The sequence below is a fragment of the Aquarana catesbeiana genome, linkage group LG08 (assembly GCF_042186555.1).
Source record: "Aquarana catesbeiana isolate 2022-GZ linkage group LG08, ASM4218655v1, whole genome shotgun sequence".
NCBI classification, from domain to species: Eukaryota; Metazoa; Chordata; class Amphibia; order Anura; family Ranidae; genus Aquarana; species Aquarana catesbeiana.
Window position 1 is genome coordinate 206,242,164 of NC_133331.1, and position 23,881 is coordinate 206,266,044.

Genomic DNA, 23,881 nt, shown 5'->3' on the forward strand with positions numbered 1-23,881 from the left:
CAATGCCCATGAGTGCCACCTATCAATGCCCACAAGTGCCACCTATCAATGCCCACAAGTGCCAATCAGTGCCTCATCAGTGCCACCTAGCAGTGCTTCCTTTCAGTGTAACCTATCAGTGCCCATCACTGCCACCCATCAGTGCCCTTCACTGCCACCTATCAGTGCCCATCACTGCCAGCTATCAGTGCCACCTATCAGCACCACCTATTAGTGCCACTTCTCAGTGCCCACCAATGCCACCTATCAATGCCCTTCAGTGCCACCCATTAGTGCCACCTCTCAGTGCACACCAGTGCTGCCTATCAATGCCCACCAGTGCCGCCTATCAGTGCCCACCAGTGCCGCCCTATCGGTGCCCATTTGGGCAGCCCATCCGTTCCCATCAGTGCAGCCTATCGGTGCCCATCAGTGCAGCCTCATTAGTGTACATCAATGAAGAAAAATCACCTGTTTGCAAAATTTTATAACAAAATATAAAAATATATATATATATATATATATATTCTTTTTAAATTCGGTCTTTTTACAATATTTTAACAAAAAATAAAAAACGCAGAGGTGATCAAATACCACCCAGAGAAAGCTCCATTTCTGGGAAAAAAATTATAAAAATTTCATTTGGGTACAGTGTAGCATGACCGCGCAATTGTCATTTAAAGTGCGACAGCGCTGAAAGCTGAAAATTGGTCTGGACAGGAGGGGGGTTTAAGTGCCCAGTAAGCAAGTGGTTGATATTAGCTGTGTGTAGTAAAGAATATGCAATAGAACAGTTTTATTTTATTAAAAAGAGTGTACTGAGGTTTGTACTGTCTGTTACATACTCACTCGTGGCACAGTCAGTAAAACATATGGCCATTTAAGCCCCCCCCACTGTTGACCACACGCACAGTTTTGGCGTGGTGCCGCAATATTGTCACATACCATTTTTCTTGGGGGGGGGGGGTAGGGGGGATGCAAAAAAATGACCAGCCCCGAGTGCCAGATGTGCTAGCTACGCCACTGTCTGGAATAAAATCAGCTATCATGCCAAGTTTTACTAACCTGCCTGATAGCTTTTACCTTCCCAGGAATTTAGGCTTCTGGTGTCCAAAAATGACCACATCAACCAGATTATGGGATAATTTAGCTGAAATCAGAAAAATTGGGAAAAGGTCATTTTATGACCAGGAATTCCTTAAAATGACTCAAAAATATGAGGTGATAGTTTCCCAAGCCAGCTGGATTACATAATGACCTGAAGTCTATGAGTTCCAACTACATCTCTGTGACAGCTCTCAGGAGCTTAGAAATGGTCATAACACCCATCCTGATCACTATAGTTCTTCCCTTTGATAATCAAGGTCTGCCAGCACCGCTCACCAACTCCTCCTTCCTTGCCAAGAGGCCGAGAACACAATTTGAGGACGTCAGATGACATACGCAAATGCATGTCTTACCCTAACCCGACCCCAACACCTTTAAATCTATGGGCACCTAAGAATTTACAGCTCTTATCTGTTGATTATCTATTGATACACGACAGTGAATTTCTACTAAGTGCTTGCCTGAGTAAAATTTATTTTTTTGGTCTGAAACTATTCATGTCCTCAAGCAGGCCTATAGATTCCATTACTAGAGCTTACGTACAGTAATTAATGTCATTTCATTTGCAAAACATTTTCTTCTTGCCATCTATCAAATTTTACTATGACTAACCAATGTTGGTGCTAATATACCATTCATGAATTTCCTCCAACATCTAGAGCCAAGTTCTAATAAAGCTCATTCAAAATGTAATTTCTGGCCATAGCCTTTTTTTCAAAATAATGTGCACATATGTATGAGTGCCAGTATGGGGAAATGTATTTGATTTACTGCTTATATGTATGGAATAAGAGCCCCTTCATTGATAGGCTAGGCTTTTATTAAAGCTGTAAAGTTTCAGTGGTGCTCTGATGCACTCAGCCACTGGCTACATAAAAGGCCGTCAGTTTTTTCAGTAAAGCAAGAAAATGTCCTATAATATGTATGTACTATGCTATAATTTCTATGCATTATTAATGTATATTTCTTACTGAGAAATATGCATCAGTACAAAAGGAATTCTTAACATTTTACCATAACCTATGGAAACCAATCACAAGTCTTATCTGTCTTGGACAGTTAGAATGATTAAACCTCAGAATGACATCTTGAAAAACAATAATTGAGTTTGGTGGCGTTATCATTTAAGGTGTGAGGTTAACCTAACCTGTGCTATAAAATATGTATGCAATAAATAATTTAGTAATATATGCATGCAAAAAATAATGCTCTCTCTTTACACTATAATACGTGAAGAGAGGTCACATTCATGCAGAAAATTCATTACGTTGCTAAGGGTTCCTACTATAAATGATGGAAATCTGTGCAGGTAATGAAAACCTTTGAAGACCAGAAATGTTTATCATTAACACATGAATGACTCAATCATTTCAAGCAAGCAGTGTACTAATCATTGCTTGCAATCCCTGCTTGCTTACTTTGCTTGCAAATCTTGGGTTTTGTTTGGCCACCCTATCTTAAAATTGACATTTAGTACAATTTTATGAAAAGTCTGATGGCCTTGCTAGTTAAAAAAAGGAAGTTAAGACACTCGTACTAACTACCAGTCAGAAGGTGCTCCCTGCTGGTTGGCTGACAAACTTGTCCCTGCTATTTCCTTATCTCTGTAGCAGATGTATGGGAGGAAGGTGCACCCATTAGCTCTCTTTGAGCAGCCAGTTAGTGATTTACAAATAAACCACCCTTGGCCACTGCAGAAAGCTTAAAATAACAGATACCGTACCAGAAGAATTGTAAGGGAGACCTTACCAGCTAGTAACATTTACCATTAGGCATGCATCATTTATAGTGTATGTCTAGGCAAACCTTTATTTTAGTCTTTGATGTCTTCCAATGATAACCCCTGTTCTGGGGACAACTGTCTAAACAATGAATTTCCCTAGGTTTCCCTATACGCAAAAAAATTAAAATAGCTTTTGCTATACAAAAGAAAATAAAAAAGCCATAAAATGTATCCCTGTATGATAAAATTTGGTTGATTTACTAAATGTAAAAAGATAGTTCACTCAATGTTCTCTTAATTTAGTGAATAATATGAAGCACTGTTAGCTTTCATCACCTAATCAAGAGCATGAAAAAATATTGTTTTTTCTTTTCCTTGCATGTGATTTGTGCCACATTCACTAAGCTAAGGAAAAATTCTGTTGCAACATGAAAATTCCTTTGCAAAATGAACAGCCTGTTTGCATTTAGTAAATTAAATGTAAGTAAATTATGTGTAAAACTACCTGAAGGCATCAGTTTTTCTTTAGCTCCATCTCCTAAGTGGGCACTTTACTGAGCAAGTTACCGTATGTCACCACTAACTACCAATATAATAGGGGCACTTCTCCAATAAATGCCAATGAAACCAGGGCAGTTAACTTACCTAGTAACTAGAAACTTCTTCGCTGACAACCAATTTAACAAGGGCACCTCGCTGACCAAGTAAGCGGGCACTTCTCCACTGACCACCTATGTAATAAGTGCACTTTTCTGACCAAGCTTCACATGGGCTTCACATGGGCTTCAGCTTGTATAAGAGCAGTGTAAACAGCAAGCTTTGACAAAGCTTTTGCAGCTTTGGCTAATGTAAAGCAAACATAATTACATATAGTTACACAGTTAGTATGGTTGAAAAAAGGAAAACAAAAAAAATCGCCGCCAAAAAAATAAAAAATCACACAATCCCATATACACAATCCTATACCCACAGTTGATCCAGAGGAAGGCAAAAACCCAGCAAAGCATGATCCAATTTGCTCGAGCAGGGGAAAAAATTATTTCCAGATCCCCCGAGAGGCAATCGGATATTCCCTATATCAACTTTACCTATACATGTCAGCACCCAGTTATATTATGTACATTTAAAGTGGAGTTCCACCCAAAAATGGAACTTCCACTTTTTGGATTCCTCCCCAATTCCGCATGGCTTCACTTCCTTATTTCCTTACTGAGGATGGCGGCGGCATCGCGGGCTCCCTGGACAGGTAAGTGTCCATATATTAAAAGTCAGCAGCTGCAGTATTTGTAGCTGCTGGCTTTTAATATTTTTTTTTCGGCGGACCTCCACTTTAAGAAAGATTTCAGGCCTTTTTAAAAGCACTACTGAGATGGCCAGAACCAGCTCTTGAGTCTATTCCATATTTTCCATATTTTCACAACTTTTCTGTATTTGGCGATGAAATCTCTTTACCTCTAGACGTAAAGAGTACCCCCTTGTCCTCTGTGATGACCTTAAAGTAAATAATTTTTGGACAATTTACATTGATAAAGGTGGGTATTGTCATTTCTAATGGCCACAAAATGTACAGGACTTTTAATGGGGAGAGTCTATTGACTATCGGTTTAAAAGGGGTGAAAATAAAAGGAGTACATAAGGAACAGCTACGAACAGGTGACAGTAATAGTTATTGGCCACCAGTGGTAATGGAACCTGTTAGGCTGGCCATACATGGTAGAATTTCCAAAGAATTTTCTTTTGAAAATCAGAAAATTCCTACGTTTTGTGATCTGATGGCGCCACCATTGATTTTGAAATTCGGCCAACCAAGCCTTCAATTTCACTTCATGTTGCTACAGAAAAGAATTTTCGTGGCTGGGAATTTTCTTCTCTTGCACATACGCATTTCTTTTTCGATTACATTTCTCGCACGATTCTCCAATCATAGATTAGAAAATCTTTCATTTTAAAAAAAAATTTCCAACATGTCTCAAATTCGATAGCCGCATGAAAATCGGCTGTTGCTGAAGCCCACTAATGGTGTGAAATACGAACGAAAATTCTTAGATAAGATTTTCGAAAGAAAATTCTTTCAAAATTCGACCCATGTATGGCCTGCCTTACTCAGTAAGAAAAATCTCAGGTGCCAAGTAATGGGAGGAGGGCCCATAAATTAGGAACGCCTTCGGATGAAAGTATATTTAATTTACCACTTGGCATAGACACGAATGCTTGGGCAAGGGCAAGTAATGGCTTTAGAAGGTGTGTCACGCCCTAAGCATAGGGAAACGCTCAGACTGGTGAGATGTAAAATGGAATCCTCCGCATACAAGGTATCATTAAGAAGTTATTATAATTACTTTAACTGCAGGTATAGAGCCTTTGACCTTCGTAAAAATGAGTTATCCTCTAAAATTAGATAGACTTCCTATTTTTAGCATAACATTCACACGGTTTAAGTGCCAGTATAAGAGGGATGCACGCCATTTGTTTACATTCCATGATACGGCTTCATACTGAGCAGTGGCATCCTGTGATTGTACAGACAGCCGCTGTCAAACAACAATGTATTTCAATTCATACCAAATAAGTAAATTAGAGCTGACACATACGTGACCTGACACTGCATAGCAGACTGCTCCAATAAACATTAACTTTGCAATAAAGAACATATTTACTCTGCCTTTGGCTTAATGCAAGTACATGCTGTACTTAATGTCATTCCATGATATTTCAATCAGTTATCCTGAATCATAAGAAATTGATGAATTAAATGAATCATAAGAAATTATATTTAATAATCACTGGAAGCAAAGACTATGAATTTACAATTGCTAGTAAAATCATTATGTCAAAATCATTTATATTTATACTGGTGATTTATCAGCTTCTGTTTTTATCCCCCCTCAGGGTAACAAGGTCTGATAAATTGGATGTCACTGACCAGCGAGGGTGCAGGCTGGGAAAAGGTTCATCCAGACCAGCGGCAAGGGAGCTGCCCCCCCCCCAATCTCTATGTGCCGGCCCCCAATTTCTATGCGGGGCGCCAGGCGCATAGATTTCGACAAGGTTTTTTTTTTTTGTAGCACATGATTAGAGCCTGAGGCTCTTGTGACTTTAGCGAATCAACATTCGCTATTGTCTTCCTGCTTCTCCTCCTGCCCAATCAGGACAGGAAGCGGGTCCTAAGACCAGATTGGCTGAGAGGAGAAGCGACCGGATTGGCCTGGGGGGGGGAAGCCGGTGAAGCCGCCTGCGCACTCGCACACATTGCAATGCTGGTGAGCGGGTGGGGGAGGGTTTGTTTGCAGCCCCCCCAAATAATGGAGCACCAGCCGACACTGATCCAGACCCAAAGCATGCTGTAGAAATAGGAAGAGATAGCCTTGCTGCTGCACACATCGCTCAACCCCAGCGGTTAGCAGGTAAAAGCAGCTCAATTAATCTAAGCCATGCCAAGCCAGGGTGTGGCTTGGATAATCGAGCTGAGGCTGCTTTTACCTGCTAACAACTCGGGCCGGGCGAGGTGTGCAGCAGCAAGGCTATCTCTTCCTATTTCTACAACCTATTAAAGGCCTTTTGCAATAAATTTGCCTTATTCACATGCACGCATACATTGGTAAAAATGTTCACAGTCCCTATGGCCCAAGTAGCAAAGGTCTGCAGAACATGTATAAATGGTGTTTCATTACCGGTGCAAATTAAATACAAAGAGAATTTTAAATGTAAAAGAACAAAATGGTGAAAATAATGATATGAAGATAATCTTTAAAGGGGATGTACAGCAGTTTGTACATATTTTCTTTTCATTATTTACTATAGTTAGGACTGAAAAAGAACATTGGGTAAAAATAGGCAAAATATGTAACACTTCCCACAGCTGGAACTCATTTTCACAATATCCTCAGTCTACTTTGCACGTGATTTAATCAGCCAAAACAAGGCAACAGAAAGTTAGCTATTGATGTGCTGACACTTTAGCTAACCCATATTGCTTTGGAAATTCTTTGTCATGCATTAAAGCAGGGGTCTCAAACTGGTGGCCCTCCAGCTGTTGCAAAACTATCATGTCAAGTCCCATCATGCCTCTGCCTGTGGGAGTCATGCTTGTAACTGTGAGCCTTGCAATGCCTTATGGGACTTGTAGTTTAGCAACAGCTGGAGGGCTGCCAGTTTGAGACCCCTGCATTAAAGCATAACTAAAGAGAAAACTTTTTTTTTCAGTTTTGGATAAGGTGGAGAGGGATTATAACAGCTGTCGGATTTTTATTGCTGTCTGTGCCACCTGTTAGGGAGATTCACCCTCTATATTTGTTCTGTTCACTTTTTATTCACTGAAAGAGAAAGGAAAAGAAAATCCCAATTTTTGTGTTGTTCTCCAAACAGTAATAGTGGAGAAATCAACCAACGGGGATACTAATTCCAGTGACCCTGGGGACAACCTGGAATTCCCTCATTTTAGAGGGATTACCTCTCACTTCCTGTTATAGCTATGAAACAGGAAGTGTAGGGAAGTCTCCACTATAGGACAAAAAAAAAACTGACAGGGGATAAAACTGTCCCTTACTCCATCCAAAATGCCTTTGCCTTTGGTTCTGTTTACTGTACAAATTTTATATATAAACAAGGCATGACAGCCTTGTCATTAAAGCCTTGTTATATATTATATATACACACACAACCACACTAGTAACAGTAAAATATATAACATAATAAAAGCAGATGCGATTTAAAAAAAAAAATTGACTCCAGGCTGATCATATGACCCTTTAAAGTTACCAAAGGGAGCAAAAGGGCTTGCATACAGCTAAATGCATCTGTGTGTAGCAAATTACAGTATGTGTATGCAGTAACATTTTTGTCATGCATCCCTGCATGTGCTTATACATGTTTAAATGTGCTTTTGTGCAATTCAATTGTATGTATTTTTGTCCTTTCATTAGGCAAAGTAAAAGAAAAACATTCAGTGTGGAGAATTTTCATGGTTAGATGCTTTACAAATGTATATATGCACAGATTAATAAAGGAACAAAACAAACAGGCTTTTTTTGCTTTTTCATTCAATGTTAAATATGCAAAGAAAACCATAAATATCCTATTTTTTAAAAGTGCAATAAGCTGCTGCACTGCATAGACTTAACCAGCCTAATATTAATAAGTGGGAACTCTGCTTGGATTGTATTTTACTGCAGTAAAGAATATGTATTTTACTGCAAGAATATGGACAAATGTGATCAGGCCCTAATTATCTGTAGGTTACAGAGCTCCTGTCTCCTCTGTGTACTTCCTGATATAGAATTACAGATTAAACAAAAAAACTTGCGTGTGACAAAACATGTAGGGCGGAGCAGCGTGCTGATGTCATCGCATGTTCCAGGAAGTGCGGGATGCTTCTTTGCTATAAACCGGCCGGCAATTTTTACTATGTGATTCATGCTACTTTTGAAATGTAAGTGCAACCTTTATTTTTATTAAAACATTAAGACCCCTTTCACACCAAGGCGCTTCAAAAACGCCCTAAAACGCCTTAGCATTATTACCGCATTTTAGGGGCGCTAGCGGTAAAATTAAAGCAACGCTGCAGGCGTTTTAACAGCGTTTTTCAAGCGTTATTGAAGCATGTGTTATTGATGCTATCTTTCTGCTTGCATGTTTATCCTTTGTGAGATCATGTAAAACAAGCAGTGTCTTGTTTTACTTCAAATCTTCATTTTTCTGGGATTAATTCTTTTTTTGGCACTTTAATTTTTTTTTGCCACTTTGATGGTCTGTTTAATCATTCTGACCCTCCCACAATTTCAGTCCTGTTGTTGTAGATGCTCTCTTTTCTGCTTGCATGATTACCTTTTTGTGAGATCATGTGACTTTTCTACAGTTCAGGGCAGATTATAGGCGCTATTCAGGCGTTTTTACAGCGTTTGCAATTCATTTCCATGGAGAAGGGCGTTTTTGAAGAGCTTTTTTCAATGCCCAAAAGCTGCTCCAAAGATGCTGCTTGCAGGACTTTTCTCAACGCCCCGCCAGCGCAACGCCTCAGTGTGAAAGGGTCCATTGAGATGCATAGGGAGCGTTTTATAAGCGTTTTAATAGCGTTATTTTTAGTGCTAAAACGCTGCAAAAACGCCTTGGTGTGAAAGGGGTCTTAGAAAGGTTTTACATTTTGTGGAACGGATGCCATTGAGATGAGAAGTACAGTCCATATCCTTACTCCTGAGTGGATCTTGTAGGAGAGTTTTGGGAATACCCTGGCCAGGGTGTTTGGCCACATGTTCATCTGACCTCTCTTAGATTAGAGGGTCCATTACATTTTCTAAGCCTACATCTTTACCAAGGTGGTGGTGTCATGATTTTGGAGACCTAAATGGTGAATAGATGTTCACTGCTTTCATCTGAACACTTCCGAAGTGGATTGCTTTACATTTTCATGACCTTTATATTCAAACTTTTTCACTATTTTGGTGTATTTGCACTTGGATTGTGTTGTACACAGGTGTTACCCAATAGATTATAATTATATGGTATTCATGTTGTCACTGTAATACCAAATTTTATTTGGTTTGATTTTTTGATTTATACATTTTGATTATCACTGTTTTATAGCGTGCCTCTTTTTGATATATTAGTAACATTTTTTGTCATGCATTCCTGCATGTGCTTATACATGTTTAAATGTATTTTTGTGCAATTCAATTTCATGCATTTTTGTTCTTTCATTAGGCAAAGTAAAAGAAAAACATTCAGTGTGGAGAATTTTCATGGTTAGATGCTTTACAAATGTATATATGCACAGACTGATAAAGGGACAAAACAAACAGGTGTTTTTGTGCTTTTTCATTCAATGCTAAATCATATATCCCAACCTTCTGAAATGGGAAGGAGGAACACCTATTAGCAAACGTATGTAGGCATAGGACAAACCCCCTGCCACTCCCCCTTAAAGGAAAATTGTACAAAAAAAAAATGATGGGTCCAACCCACAAGTGTTTCTTTTTACCACTACTATTCCTTTAGATTTGCTTTTACAAATTTACAAATGCAGCATTTTAGAAATTGGGTGAAAGTTTTAGCACTGTAAAACACTTTTTGAAATATAAAAAGTGCATTTTATATACAACTATATAGATCAGATCAAAATGAGGGACAAATGAGGAGCAAAGAGAGACTTTGTTCCAAGCGAGGGCCAATCCCTCGAAATCAGGGACAGTTGGGAGGTATGGCTAAATATGCATAGACTTAACCAGCCTAATATTAATAAATGTGAATTTTGCTTGAATTGTATTTTAATGCAGTAAAGAATATGCATTTTACTGCAAAGTGTGATCAGGCCCTAATTATCTGTAGGTTGCAGCACTCCTCCCTCCTCTTTCTGATACAGAATTACAGATTACAAAAAAAAAGTTTAAAAACCACAAATTTTGTTCCATAAATTTAAAAAGTAACATTTTTTTTTTACTGTGGTCCCCTGTTCTATAGCTTTGATCTTGCTTTATATAAGACATATTTGCCGAACCTTAGAACAGGGGTCTCCAAACTTTCTAAGCATAGGGCCAGTTTACTGTAGTTCAGGCTTTCTGGACTGTGGACAATGGGAGTAAAAAATGGCCCAGCATCAGTGTCCCATCAATGGTTTCAATAGGAGAATCAGTGGTGGTTGGTGCTCAAAATTTTTGGGGGGAGCAAACGAACTGAAAAATTCAAAAAAATACTGAAACAAAAACATCATATGCAGCCACTGTGCCCAGCAAATGCAGCCAACTGTGCCCATCATATGCAGCCAACTGTGCCCATCATATGCAGCCAACTGTGCCCATCATATGCAGCCAACTGTGCCCATCATATGCAGTCACTCTGCCCATCATATGCAGCCAACTGTGCCCATCATATGCAGTCAATCTGCCCATCATATGCAGCCAACTGTGCTCATCATATGTAGCCACGTTACCCATCATATGCAGCCAACGGTGCCCAGCAAATGCAGCCAACTGTGCCCATTATATGCGGCCTCTGTGCCCATAATATGCAGCCACCGTGCCCACATTCTCCTGCTATGCGAATTGGATGTGGGGAAAGCCACATCTAATTCGCATAGGTGTGAACCCAGCCTTACAAAATAAGGGCAGACAGTACAACTACAATACACTTTAACTGCTTGCTGACCAGCGCATGAAGATATACATCAGCACAATGGCATGGCTGCGCAAATGGGCGTACAGGTATGTCCCCTTAAAGGCTCGATTCACACCTATGCATGTCGCTTTGGAGTTTTTGGAGTTTTTTTTGTCATGCTTGCCACGTTTTTGAGCAGCGTTTTTGTAGCGTTTTTACAACGTTTTTATGGCGTTTTTGCCGCGTTTTGCATTTTGCGTTTTTTTTTACAGTTTAAAAAAAAAAACGCCAAAAATGCATCAAAAACGCTGCAAAAACGCTGTAAAAACGCTGCAAAAACGCTGCAAAAACGGTGCACTTGCGTTTTTGATGCTGGTCCATTGAATTCTATTACATGCAAAACGCTGCATTTTGCATGAAAAAAGTCCCTGACCCTTTCCAAAAATGCAGAGGTACAAAAAGGCATTGATGTGAACATGTTCCATAGGAACCCATGTTAAAAAATTCCCATGCATTTCTGCAAAATGCAAAATGCATCAAAAAACGCGCTAGTGTGAATGGAGCCTTAGACACGACATTGTGGGTGCGCGCCCGCCGCGTGCTCCGTGACCATACCTGTGGGTCCCGCGGACTCGGTGTCCCGCGATCGTGTCACAGAGTGGCAGAATGGGGAGATGACTATGTAAACAAGGCATTTCCCCGTTCTGCCTTGTGACATAACAGATCTACTGCTCCCTGTCATCGGGAGCAGTGATCGCTGCTGTCATGACCTAGGTAGCCCATCCCCCCCACAGTTAGAATCACTCCCTAGGACACACTTAACCCCTTGATCGCCCCCTAGTGTTTAACCCCCTCCCTGCCAGTGTCATTTATACAGTAATCAGTGCATTTTTATAGCACTGATCGCTGTATAAATGACAATGGTCCCAAAATGGTGTCAAAAGTGTCCGATGTGTCTGCCATAATGCTGCAGTCATGATAAAAATTGCAGATCGCCGCCATTACTAATAAAAAAAATATAATAATAAAAATGCCATAAATCTATCCCCTATTTTGAAGACGCTATAACTTTTGCCCGAACCAATCAATATACGATTATTGCGATTTTATTTTTTTACCAAAAATATGTAGAAGAATACATATCGGCCTAAACTGAGGAAAAAATTTGTTTCTTTTTTTATTTTTTTTGGGAGGGATATTTATTACAGCAAAAAGTAAAAAAAAATTTTTTTTTTCTCTTTTTTTGTTTATAGCACCGTATCGCAAAAAGTGCTCTGGTCAGGAAGGGGAAGTGGTTATTACAGTAGCAATCAGAGAGTCCTCCTCATTAGAGCTTACAATCTGAGAGGAAGGATCAAGAAGCAGAGTGCTGGCTAGCACAGACAGAAAAATAAGGTAAGTATTTAAGTATGTGTACTTATTCTTTTCCCCCTAGCCAAAATGAGCATGGTAATTCTCCTCTTTGACAGCTGTCACCAGAACTGGTGTCCCCACTTAAAGAATTCCCAATACCTGTACCCAGTCAATGATGTAAACCTTTTGTTATCTGTTTAATGCTATGAAGGGGAAGTCACAGGTTGTGAATGATCTGCCTTATTACATCTGCAGGAAAGAATATGAGCACAACATTTTATTTTAAAGAAGAATAACCCAAATTTTCATTAGTCACCATGGACAACAATTCCAGGCTGGTGATCGGAATTTTCTTTTCTTAAGTTTTAATGACCCATATACATATGTATGGTCCATATACAGTATGTTCTTGTATTAGAATTTGTAGGAAACATTTCTTTGTAAAGCTTTCAGTCCAAGCTTGCAAGGAATACGATGCCAGATGAGTTTTACAAACCAGGACAAATGGTTTCTATAAAACACAAAATATTTCTTGAACGTGTAATGAAAATCTTCCATGCTGTGGTTCTCATACAGACGTCTATATCCTAACATATTTGTGGCTCCCTGCAGTGATGCAGGTGGGGTGTGTATTGACAGGAAAGAGCTGCAATGCAAAATATAGCTTCCACCTTTTAATACCCCCAAGAAAAGAAATATTTCAACAATGCGTTTGTGATATGCAGGATATTCATTAGCGAGGCAGGATTTCCCAGAATGGAATGAGGTAGATTCTAAGGATTTGTGACAAATCTGCTGCTCCTTATCAGAACAATATTATCAAGCAAATCAAATGAGTGAAATTTAGACAAAAGAAATCTATAGTAACAAATGACTTTCCTTATGTTCTTTTTATATACTGTATTTATATACACTCACACTGACTATAAAGAGTATTCACTTTCTTGTTGTGTTTTATTGCTATAGAACAATAAGTCACATTGGATATAATTTAGTTTTTTTTTTTTTACTGTTCAAGAGAAACAAGCTCTTTCATGCAAAAAGAAAAATCAATCTCTCAAAGTGATTTTTAATTATTTACAACACATAATAATAAAAAAACACAAAAAACATCCCTGCGCTCCTTATGCAATCTCAAAAAATGTATTGATATTAAGCTTGCACATATTTTTTTTTTCATGGGATATTTTGATGGATTATAAAATGATGTATTCTTTTATTTCATTTTGTGATTTTTTAAATTTTTTTTTTTTGCATATAAAGATTTATCTTGTAGATAAAGTTTTTTTTCCAGAGCACTGCACAATTATAAATTTAAATTTATACCACATAATAACTGGGTTCTTTATACAGGCCATACATGATTCAATTTTTTTACATTCAACCAGCAGGTTGAACAAAACAAACAAAAAAAAAAATTAGCCAATTTCTTCCTGCTGTGGTATTGTACTCTGATAGCAGGGACTCTTCCCCGCCATCATAATACAATGATCAGTGTTATTGGCTATAGCTGGCGCCACTGATCATGCTGGTAAAACCCGACAGACTGCTTGTACACAAAACGATCAATAGATACTGTAGATTGATTTTTGTACAACCGGCTTGACCATACATGGATCAAAACTCATCTGGGTGAACCAGCCAAATTCTGACCCATTTATGGCCAGCTTAAGTCTTCAAGCCAGTATTTACTGGAAGCACCTTTGGCAGCAATTACATCACTGAGTCTGGGTGAATAGGTCATTAGGTTTGCATGCACTTTTCCCTATTCTATTTTACAATAATTCTTCAGCTCTGTCAGGTTTCACTGGGATCATGAGTCCACCCACAAATTCTCTATTGGATGGAAATCTGGCCTCTGACTCATTCCATTGACTCTGACATTGTTTTCAAGCCATTCTTTTGTCGTTTCTTTTGTCTTTTCTTACGCAAAAAAAAAAACAAATCCTCTCCCTAGCCTCACGTTTATTGCAGAATAGACCATGTTGTCCTCTAAAATGTTCCTGTATTTTGCTTCTGCATTTTACCCTCACAAGCCTTCCAGGGCTTGCTGCTGAGAATCATACCCACAGCATGATGCTGCCATCACCATGCTTCAAAGTGGGGATGGTGTGCTTCTTATAACATGCAGTATTTGGTCTGATGTCCGAAAAACTCTATTTTGGTCTGGGTTAGACTATGGAGATCGTCTTCTAGCTGACTACATAGTCTTGCTTGTTGCAAGCTGTAAGCAAAATAATAAATATATCACAGTGACTTTCTTTTGCCACTCTCCCATAAAGCTGTGATCGGTGAAGCAATAGTTGCTATATGCCTAGTCTCTCAGATCTCAGCCACTGCGCCCTGTAGAGTTCTCGTATGTCTCTTGATACTTTCTCTCATTAGTCTGCTTGAATGGAAACTCACTTTTGGTGGACAGCCTGGTTACACTTTTGTACAAAGGTATTTTCCTGTAATTCTTTCCAATGCAACTTTTACATAATTAGCACAGATTCAGACATATGCAAAATACAACTGTCAAAGTCTGCTGATTAAAAAAAAGTCACATACGTTTGATTTTCATGTAATAAAATGAAAAGGTAAAGTTCAAAGTGAAGGATTACATTTCACTTTAGATCTTTGTCTTTTGACACAACATTGCAGTGCACTCAAAACAAAATAACTGGTCTGGTAAATTGTTAGCAAAGCATCCAGATAAGATCTAGTGGGGTTGGCAAAGAGACAATTGCCCCTGAACTAAGCTTTTCAATCACCTTTTTATAGAGGTGCTTAGACTGTTTGTCTTTATAATGCACTGTATATGTTATGCCATTATACTGAAGTTGGACCTTCCAGAGACACATGTATTTATCACAGCTACACTATTTATACAGTTAAGCATCCCATAGATGATTCTATTTTCTTTCATTCGACCACGGGTGGAAGAAAAGAAAATCACTTGATTCCTCCGTCAACACAGTCAGTGTTGATAAGGGGAATCCCTCCCGCAGTGCTATTGTGTTGTGGGGGGGGGCATAGGGAGCCTTCCCGGCTGGCAGAACACATTGATTATTGTTAGCGGCTATAGTCGCCAGCAGTAATTGCATTTAAAAAATGTGGCAGGCTGGTTGTATTCAATTGATCGATGGATCGACTTGGATACAGTCAGCCTGCTCTGCCTTCTCTGCTGAACCAGCCAAATTTGGATCCATGTCTGGCCAGCTTTACTTGAAATATTTTCACTACACACAGGTGAACTCTATCAAAACAATGATGCAGGACTGATGATTTAGGTATGTGATATATACGATATTATGCAATCAGTTTTTTTTGTGTGTTTTTATTTATTGTAATTAATTGAAATAATTTTTCATCCTTTTTTTAATCCTGCTCCCACAGACTTCAGTGGCGTTCAGATTAATGTGATATAGGGATAGGAGTGGATTCGGGGAATGTGGCGCTGTGGTTTTGAAGTATTTTGTGTACTTTGTTTTGACATTTTATTATACGTTCAAGACAATACTGTATGTTACTGTGAAAAAAGAAGTTCAAAAGGTATATTATTACACTGTTGTGCCACTGGCCAATTTATACAAATTTGAGGGCTTTAACTTTATTTTTTGTAAGTCTCAACATTGCTTTAGCTTTTAGATCTGTTGTAACTCCTACTTCCACTGTCCAAAAATATTAAAAAAAAAACTTTTTTTTTCCAAGTTGAGGTGAAACAGATTGGGGTGCCTTGGCTGTATTTAATCCAAACAATAATGTAAAAGTTAAAAACATCAATTACACATCCAAAATGTGTGATTCCAGATTCCATACTGTCTGTGGAAAATGTACTGTTCCATAACACTGCATACAACTTAAAGATATCTCCCAAACAGGTATATGAAAAAGTTAATGTTTTTCTCATGTCACCTTTAAGTTGCATTAAAAGATGGACGCTCTCCCTGCTGTACAGCATTTTTTTTGTATTAGTACATGTTCTCCTTGGCAGTACCCAGCTCCCCATGCCCCTTTTGACAATCTCTTGCATGTTAGACATGGCAATGACCAGAATTGATCTTTTAGATTGCTCCCATAAATTTTAATGGGGTTTGGTTTTAGGTTTGCAATTTTCAGACTTCCAAATGAATTTAATGGACACTCTACAAACTGAACCCAGACACATTCACTCATCCCCACTGTTGATCACTGTGAAAAAACAACATTATGACCACCGCAAATCAATGCACGATGGCAGGGGTCTCCAAACTTTCTAAACAAAGGGCCAGTTTACTGTCCTTTAGACTTAAGGGGGCGGGACTGTGGCCATTGGGAGTTGAAAAAGTCCTGACATCAGCTGGAATAAACAATGCTACATCTCTCTCTGGTGTCAGTGGGAGGAATAGCATCCCATCGTTGGTGTCAGTGGGAGGAATTGTGCTCTATCATTGGTGTCATTGGGTCCCATTTTTGGTGTCATTGGGTGGAATTGTGCCCCATCCTGGGTGTCATAGGAAGGAATTCTGCCCCATTGTGGGTGTCATAGGGAGGAATTCTGCCCATTCATTGGTGTCAGTGGGGGGAATTATGTCCCATTGTTGGTATCAGTGGATGGAAATAGTACCCCAAGGGCCAGATAAAAGCAAGCAAGGGGCCGCATCCGGCCGCCGGGCCGCAGTTTGGAGACCACTGCACACGTATTAAACGTGTTGTCTGTCCATTATCGATCCTGGCCTGCCTCTTAACTCTCTCTCCGGTTCTGCTTCTTTTTGGTATCAGTCTGTCTACCTGTGTCATGAACTTACCTTTTTCTACAGCTGTGTCATGGTGCCTGGCTGTACTTTAGTTTATGCTGCCAAACTATTTCCCAAATGCACTGTTGTCCCAGACAAGGGATCTAAACTTGGTACTGTCATTTCCACATCTCAGGCCCCTTTCTGCCCATCCAATGCCTCGCTGCTCACAGTTACTTTATCAGGAGAGCTTGAGCTGGAAAAGTAAGAAAGTCCACCTGTTTCATCTCTCAAGGTATGTGACAGATGTTTAGCTCACAAGAGACTCTGATGAGAGACTACCAAGGATTTCTGTAACATCATCATAGTTCCCAACTGTCAATCTTTTGGAATTTAGTCCTTCTTTGGAACCATGATCTTTATGTTCTCTACCCTATGAGAGTCTCTTATTCACCCACAGTTGTTCACATTTAAACCTGATGTATACATTTGCTTAAATAAAATTACTATTTGAATATGTAAATCTGAATTCCAGAAAGGTTTATTTTTTGCATGGTTTCATTGGTCAAGCTTGGTCCATTGAAAGTATGCATTTTTCATACCTGACTGATCTCTGTGGGGAATCATTGTAGTAGCCACCGCTACCACAGTGATCCTTGCTATCTTACAGGTTGTGGGTGCGATTCAGAGAATACCCTGCATTTTCCTTAATGAATGCAAAGCGATCTCTGATTGGATGTAGTTGAAAGGTGGTGTAGCAAAGTCATAATCAACACTTTGTCTAATCAGAGAATGTCAGTAGGGAGAACTCTGTGATCAAGGGAGAGTCCAGATACACTATATTTCCAAAAGTATTGGGACGCCTGCCTTTACACGCACATTAACTTTAATGGCATCCCAGTCTTAGTCCGTAGGGTTCAGTATTGAGCTGGCCCACCTTTTGCAGCTATAACAGCTTCAACTCTTCTGGGAAGGCTGTCCACAAGGTTTAGGAGTGTGCTATGGGAATGTTTGACCATTCTTCCAGAAGCACATGTGTGAGGTCACGCACTGATGTGGATGAGAAGGCCTGGCTTGCAGTCTCCACTCTAATTCATCCACAGGTGTTCTATCGGGTTGAGGTCAGGACTCTGTACAAGCCGATCAAGTTCCTTCACTCCAAACTCCATGTCTTTTTGGACCTTGTTTGTGCACTGGTGCACAGTCATGTTGGAACCGGAAAGGGTAATCCCCAAACTGTTCGCACAAAGTTGGGAGCATAAAATTGTCCAAAATGTCCTGGTTTGCTGACGCCTTAAGAGTTCCCTTCACTGGAACTAAGGGGCCAAGCCCAACCCCTGAAAAACAACCCCACACCAAAATCCCCCCTCCACCAAATGGTTTGGACCAATGCACAAAGCAAGGCCCATAAAGACATGGATGAGCGAGTTTGGGGCGGAAGAACTTGACTGGCCTGCACAGAGTCCTGACATCAACCAGATAAGAGCCTTTTAGGATGAATTAGAGTGGAGACTGCGAGCCAGGCTTTCTCACCCAACATCAGTGCCTGACCTCACAAATGCGCTTCTGGAAGAATGGTCAAACATTCTCATAGACACACTCCTAAACCTTGTGGACAGCCTTCCCAGAAGAGTTGAAGCTGTTATAGCTGCAAAGGGTGGGCCTCAACCCAATATTGAACCCTACGGACTAAGACTGGGATGTCATTAAAGTTCATGTGCGTGTAAAGGCAGGCGTCCCAATACTTTAGGTAATACAGGGTATATGACTTTAAAAAGATCATGTGGCCAAAATGTTTTCTATTTTTTTGTTACTTCTGTCCTTCTGTGCAAAAGAGCAGTGGTCTGCTGGCTTTAGAATCCTGAATCCAGCTAAGCACATTTGTAAAGCACATGCAAAACTACTACTAATAAAAAAAACACGGCAATATAACCATGGTAAGGTCATACAGCTCCTTTAAAAATGTTCCTCTTTGTGTACTTCTCCAGGATGTGTGTAATTTATTAAGAAAAATTGCATCTGGCTGGGTGTTAAAGAGTATTGGAGGTTGTTAAACATAGCATGCAGGCATTTTATCAAATTTTTCCAAACTGAGAGAGCTCTTTCCCACACCTACAGCTGCTGATCTCATTTTTTTATTTAGTGCTTGATTTTATTTATTTTTTTAATAAACAGTGATGTTTAGTGGTTTTGATGGTTGCAAGCCAGCAAATATGATTTTTTTTTAAATTCTGGTCAAATAAAGATGCCGATTTATAATTCCTAGGACCCAGGCACAGCAGAAACACAGAAATGACTGAGACAGACGAAGATGACCTAAAGCAGACTATTTACTGTATGCTAATTACATGCAGTTCTCAATTACCACACATTTTATCTTATTAAGGGAAGACTGCTGGGTAGACATGTAGAATAAATCCCCTGAGAGCTTCCTTATCACAGCAAGCAAGATCAAAAGGGATTCAGAAATCAAAGCCAGCGGATTGGACAGGCTGAAGACATGTTATTTCTAAACAGGATTATTGCATCATTATGTTCCTAATGGATCTAATGAGGGAGTGAATGTTATATTGGGCCATGGTCTCTTAGCACCGCAATGCCTATGGATGAGTATATCCAGGCACTCACGTGGTACCTATTCAACCGATTGTTTGGCACTGGGAAGAATAAGGCAAGCTATTAAAATCTGCATAGGGTACAGGCAGTATTAATCATAATGTGGCTATGAAAGGATTTCATGAAATGAAAACACACTAGCTATGCTTGCCCTCTGTAGTCTCCCTGTAAGACTGTCACAATCATGCTCTTTGGTACATTCTCACATAGGACTACAATACAATGTGCCAATGCAACAAACTTGTAAGCAGGTTGAAATGTTGGTTAGTAAGACTGCTGCCCCAACTTGGAGGGAAACATTTAATCTGTTTCCTGCACTTTCTACTGAGCTCTGCCTCTCTCCCTGTGCTGATAATAAAAGAGGGGAGGGCTCTGCCCAGACAGACAGTCTGCATGGGGGAGAAGACACAAACAAGACACAGCATGATAATCTCCAGCCAGATGACAGAGCTGCTGCACTTGCAGCTAAAAGAGAGCCTCACTTGCCACTAGGAACCTTCAACATGTAGGGGAATTGCTGGGACCTGCAGTCTTCTCTGAAGAACACCAGCTTTGGAGATCTGCCACTGTGGACTCTGCTGTATATGGACTTTTGCCTGTGCAGGTACGCTGGGGCAGACACAAACCCGAGTTAGGGTTTAGTTCAGGAAAAAGACTGTGCACTTTGTTTTGGAACGGTTATGCTGAGAATTTCCGGTAAAGCTTTTGAAACAGCCAGACAGTGGGAGAGCTGTAGCAGCAGGGGTGACGGGTCTCATGTATAGTGAGGGGAGCGCTTTATAGCCTACCTCCTGAATGGCAACTGGGGAACCTAGGGACCTAGCCATATGGTATCGAACAGAAAAGAGTTAATTATGTGTGCACATGGGGTCCGTGCTGGTGCCCGGTGGGACCCTGTTCTGTCACTGGGAGATATGTAGCAGTGTCAAGCTGGACTGGTGGAATGGGACACAGTTCTGTGGTGTCTCCTTCAAAATGTTGCATCCTGAGCAGGTGTATGTATCATGGGACTGGGAGCCACAGCTTCAGGTTATAATACACCGCGGTGTATGGCTTGCTTCTGGGTTGGAGCACCACCATAATATTGATGCCACATGAATGCGGCCCTGCCTACGAGTTCATACATCAGGTAGTCCAGAGGAAGAAGAAGAGTAAAAAGGCCCCGTATCCTGCCCACACAGACATACTGCTGGGTTCTCTGCTAGGTCCTAAACACCCCAATATTTTGCCCTACCTAAAACACTGCCTCCTGGGATGTGTGAGGTAGACATCCCAGAGCAGCAGGTGGCTGAACCTTATGCCATCCGTACCACAATTACAGGTATTTCTACTTCTTAACATAAAAAAAAAAAAACGAAAAAAAAAAGTGTTTTGGGTGCTAAAGCACAACCCCTTTATCAGGGCTTATAAACGGTGTGGACTGGAAGGTTAGAACTCGCTACCACTGACATAATTCCTCTACAGCAAGATCTTTTTTTTCCTCATCATCATATCAGCAAGTACCCAAAATTCAGACTTTATCAGTGCTTTGGCCTGGTCCTTTGTGCCTTGCTATCGGTCTGTTATTCATATAATTGTCCATAATGGCAATAGTAAGATACAAAAGGGATGGTCTGAGGCACAGACTTTTGGGATAATAAATATATATATTGTTCTATAAAAAATTGTTTTTGTGGTGCTTTAGGAGACTACTAAAGGTATGTTCAAGTACAACTGTGTCATTCTGGTAAAATCCTGTGTTAGCTAGATTTAAAGAGAATCTGTCATCCAAAAGAAAAGAAATAGGTTATAAGTTGCAGGAACACCTGCAGGTGAATCCCCTGCTATTCCGAAAGGCAAAGCTTAGGAACTTTTGGTAATGTTGAAGCTTATCATGACCTCCTACCGTCTTCCTCCTCCCACATTCTGTTGACCCATCACAATGACGGGCAGCCTAACCCGCCAATAGGAGTGTGCAGGAGACAGTATGATTTGAGCAGGCTTTGTCAGTATCAAAGTTTGGCCTAGCAGAACAGCTGGATATTTGGAGGCTTCCCTCAAGGAGCTTATAATTTAAGGTCCCTAACTCACATACACATAATTGGGGTTAATTTAATCAGGAACCAATTAACCTACCAGCATGTCTTTGGAGCTCAGGAGGAAACCCACACAGGCACAAGGAGAACATGCAAACTCCAGACAGGTAATGCCATGGTTGGGATTCGATCCAACGATCATAGTGCTGCTAGGGGGAAGTGCTAACCACTTAGCCACTCTGTTATATATCATCAACACCAATAACCCATGTGATAATACACACCAAAAAGTCCTTAACCTCCCTGGCGGTTTTCCCGAGTGTGGCTCGGGGTTAAATTTCAGTACCAGTACCCACACTCGGGATTGCATTGCAGAATCCTGATGCAGTATACTTACCTTGTCCCCAGGATCCTGCGATTTCCCCCTGTTCTGTGCGTGGGCTCTGTCCTCTGCCCGATGCCTCTGTGTGCCGGGCTCCGTTCCCTGTGAGCGTCGCAACGCACGGGGGTGGAGCCCGGCGGCAAATTCAAAAAATTTAAAAATCATAACACATACAGTACACTTTAATCTTATAGAATACAGTACTGTATGAAATCATTTTACATCCCTTTTGTCCCCAGTGCTTTGTCCAATGCCCTGCATGCAGTTTTATATGATATATACTGTTCTTTCTGCCTGGAGAAACTGGAGATCGTCCATAGCAACCAAAAAGTGTCCCTTTACATCAAAAGTGGTTTTAGACCAGCTAGAAAACATCGATAGTAAATTAGAACACTTGCAGAATTGAGCGATAGTGAATCGTGGGGACATTAATTTTATTATTATTATATTATTATTTTTTTATAATTATTTATATTTATTTATATTTATTATTTATATTTATTTAGTATATTATAATTTATGGTTTTGTGTTTCAAACTTTATCATACCTGGGCTATCTACTAGACTCTTGTTTGGAGAGATTTAAGTGTGTTATTGCTAAGATACACAGGCCTACAATATAAAACGCCAAATTTCTATGCAAAATAATTTTACCGCTTTGAGATGCAAAAATCTGACATAATCATACCACCAGGGAGGTTACAGATAATCCTTTCAAATATAAAGATTATATATGCAGTGTCTTCTTTTGCTCCTTCTCATCCCCAGTGAGTTCAACCACCATTCACACTGTGTGCTCACCTCAATATATTGACCTATTTTTTGCAAATAGGTCACTATGTGCATTTCCCTTTAAGGGGTCTAGTATACCTCCTTGGGATGCCTCCAATTATTGCCTTTTGGTCACTAACAATGGGGACAGCAGTAATCTTAATAACTGAGGTCTTAAAGGGGGTATGTACCTTAATGGTTTTAGCGACTTTATGGTGGTGCACGGCTTTATTTAGTGCACAAATTTTGTGAGTGCAATTTTTTTATTTATCTTAATAAAGTACAATGGTTGATAAGGTAAAACACTATGTACGTTTTTATTCCCTTTCAGTGGAGGAGCCAGTGGATTAATAAATAAAGCAGTAGTAAACCTACTTTTTATCTTGTACCTACAGTTAAGCCTATAGTAATGATTACCTGTGTAATGGATGTGATTAAGGGAATCATGAAATGTCTATTCCAATGTACATATGAGTACATGCTTTAAATATCTAACATATATCAACCTTAAAACATATTCTGATATTTTGCAAAGCTTAGCTTATCCCTCCCTTGCTGCTGTGGAACTGAAGAGTTAACAGGACAGTTAACAGAAGAATCTCACCTCTTCTAAGGATACACTTAAAGTTTAACACCAACATTTCAGAAGAAGAACGCCGCTGCAAGACCAAAAGCTACTTCCTGAAATGGGCACCCAGCTAAAGCCAATATTCTGTCACTATATGTATTTTTATATTCGTGGTTGCTTTGTGGTTTGCATGCGCTAGTCTTATTGATGTATCTTAAACTTTAACGAAAATTGTATAAAAGTCTGGAAAATAGGAAATTAAAACAGAAAGTAATTTGACTCTGAACTAAGCAGTCTCAGTGTGAGTTTACTTGAAGCACGCATGCTTTATACTCGATCTGATCAGGGGTAGATATAAAAATATTAGACTTTTGTTCTGATCCAAAACACCTGTAGCTACAGTAAATATCTCCTAAATGTGCACAGTTTAGAAGACATTTACATGTGTAGCAGCCAGTGACGTCATCAGCGCATGCGCACTGTGCTCTCAATGGACGACATATGACATTGCTGTAAGATTGGTCAAAGCAGTGGAGACTGCGGTTCAATGTTTTTAAATGTAAAATAATGCGCCTAAGGAAAAAG

The 23,881-nt window shown here is 39.9% G+C and overlaps 1 protein-coding gene and 1 long non-coding RNA gene across 2 annotated transcripts in view; one reads left to right on the top strand and one right to left on the bottom strand.

Annotated features, from left to right (window-relative positions):
- Window positions 1-23,881, bottom strand: part of RASGEF1A (RasGEF domain family member 1A) — a 651,322-nt gene that overhangs the window by 261,347 nt on the left and 366,094 nt on the right. The window lies entirely within an intron of this gene.
- Window positions 12,212-23,582, top strand: LOC141105333 (uncharacterized). The gene is made up of 2 exons (XR_012235574.1): window positions 12,212-12,289; window positions 23,264-23,582. It is a non-coding gene; the product is annotated as an uncharacterized lncRNA (long non-coding RNA).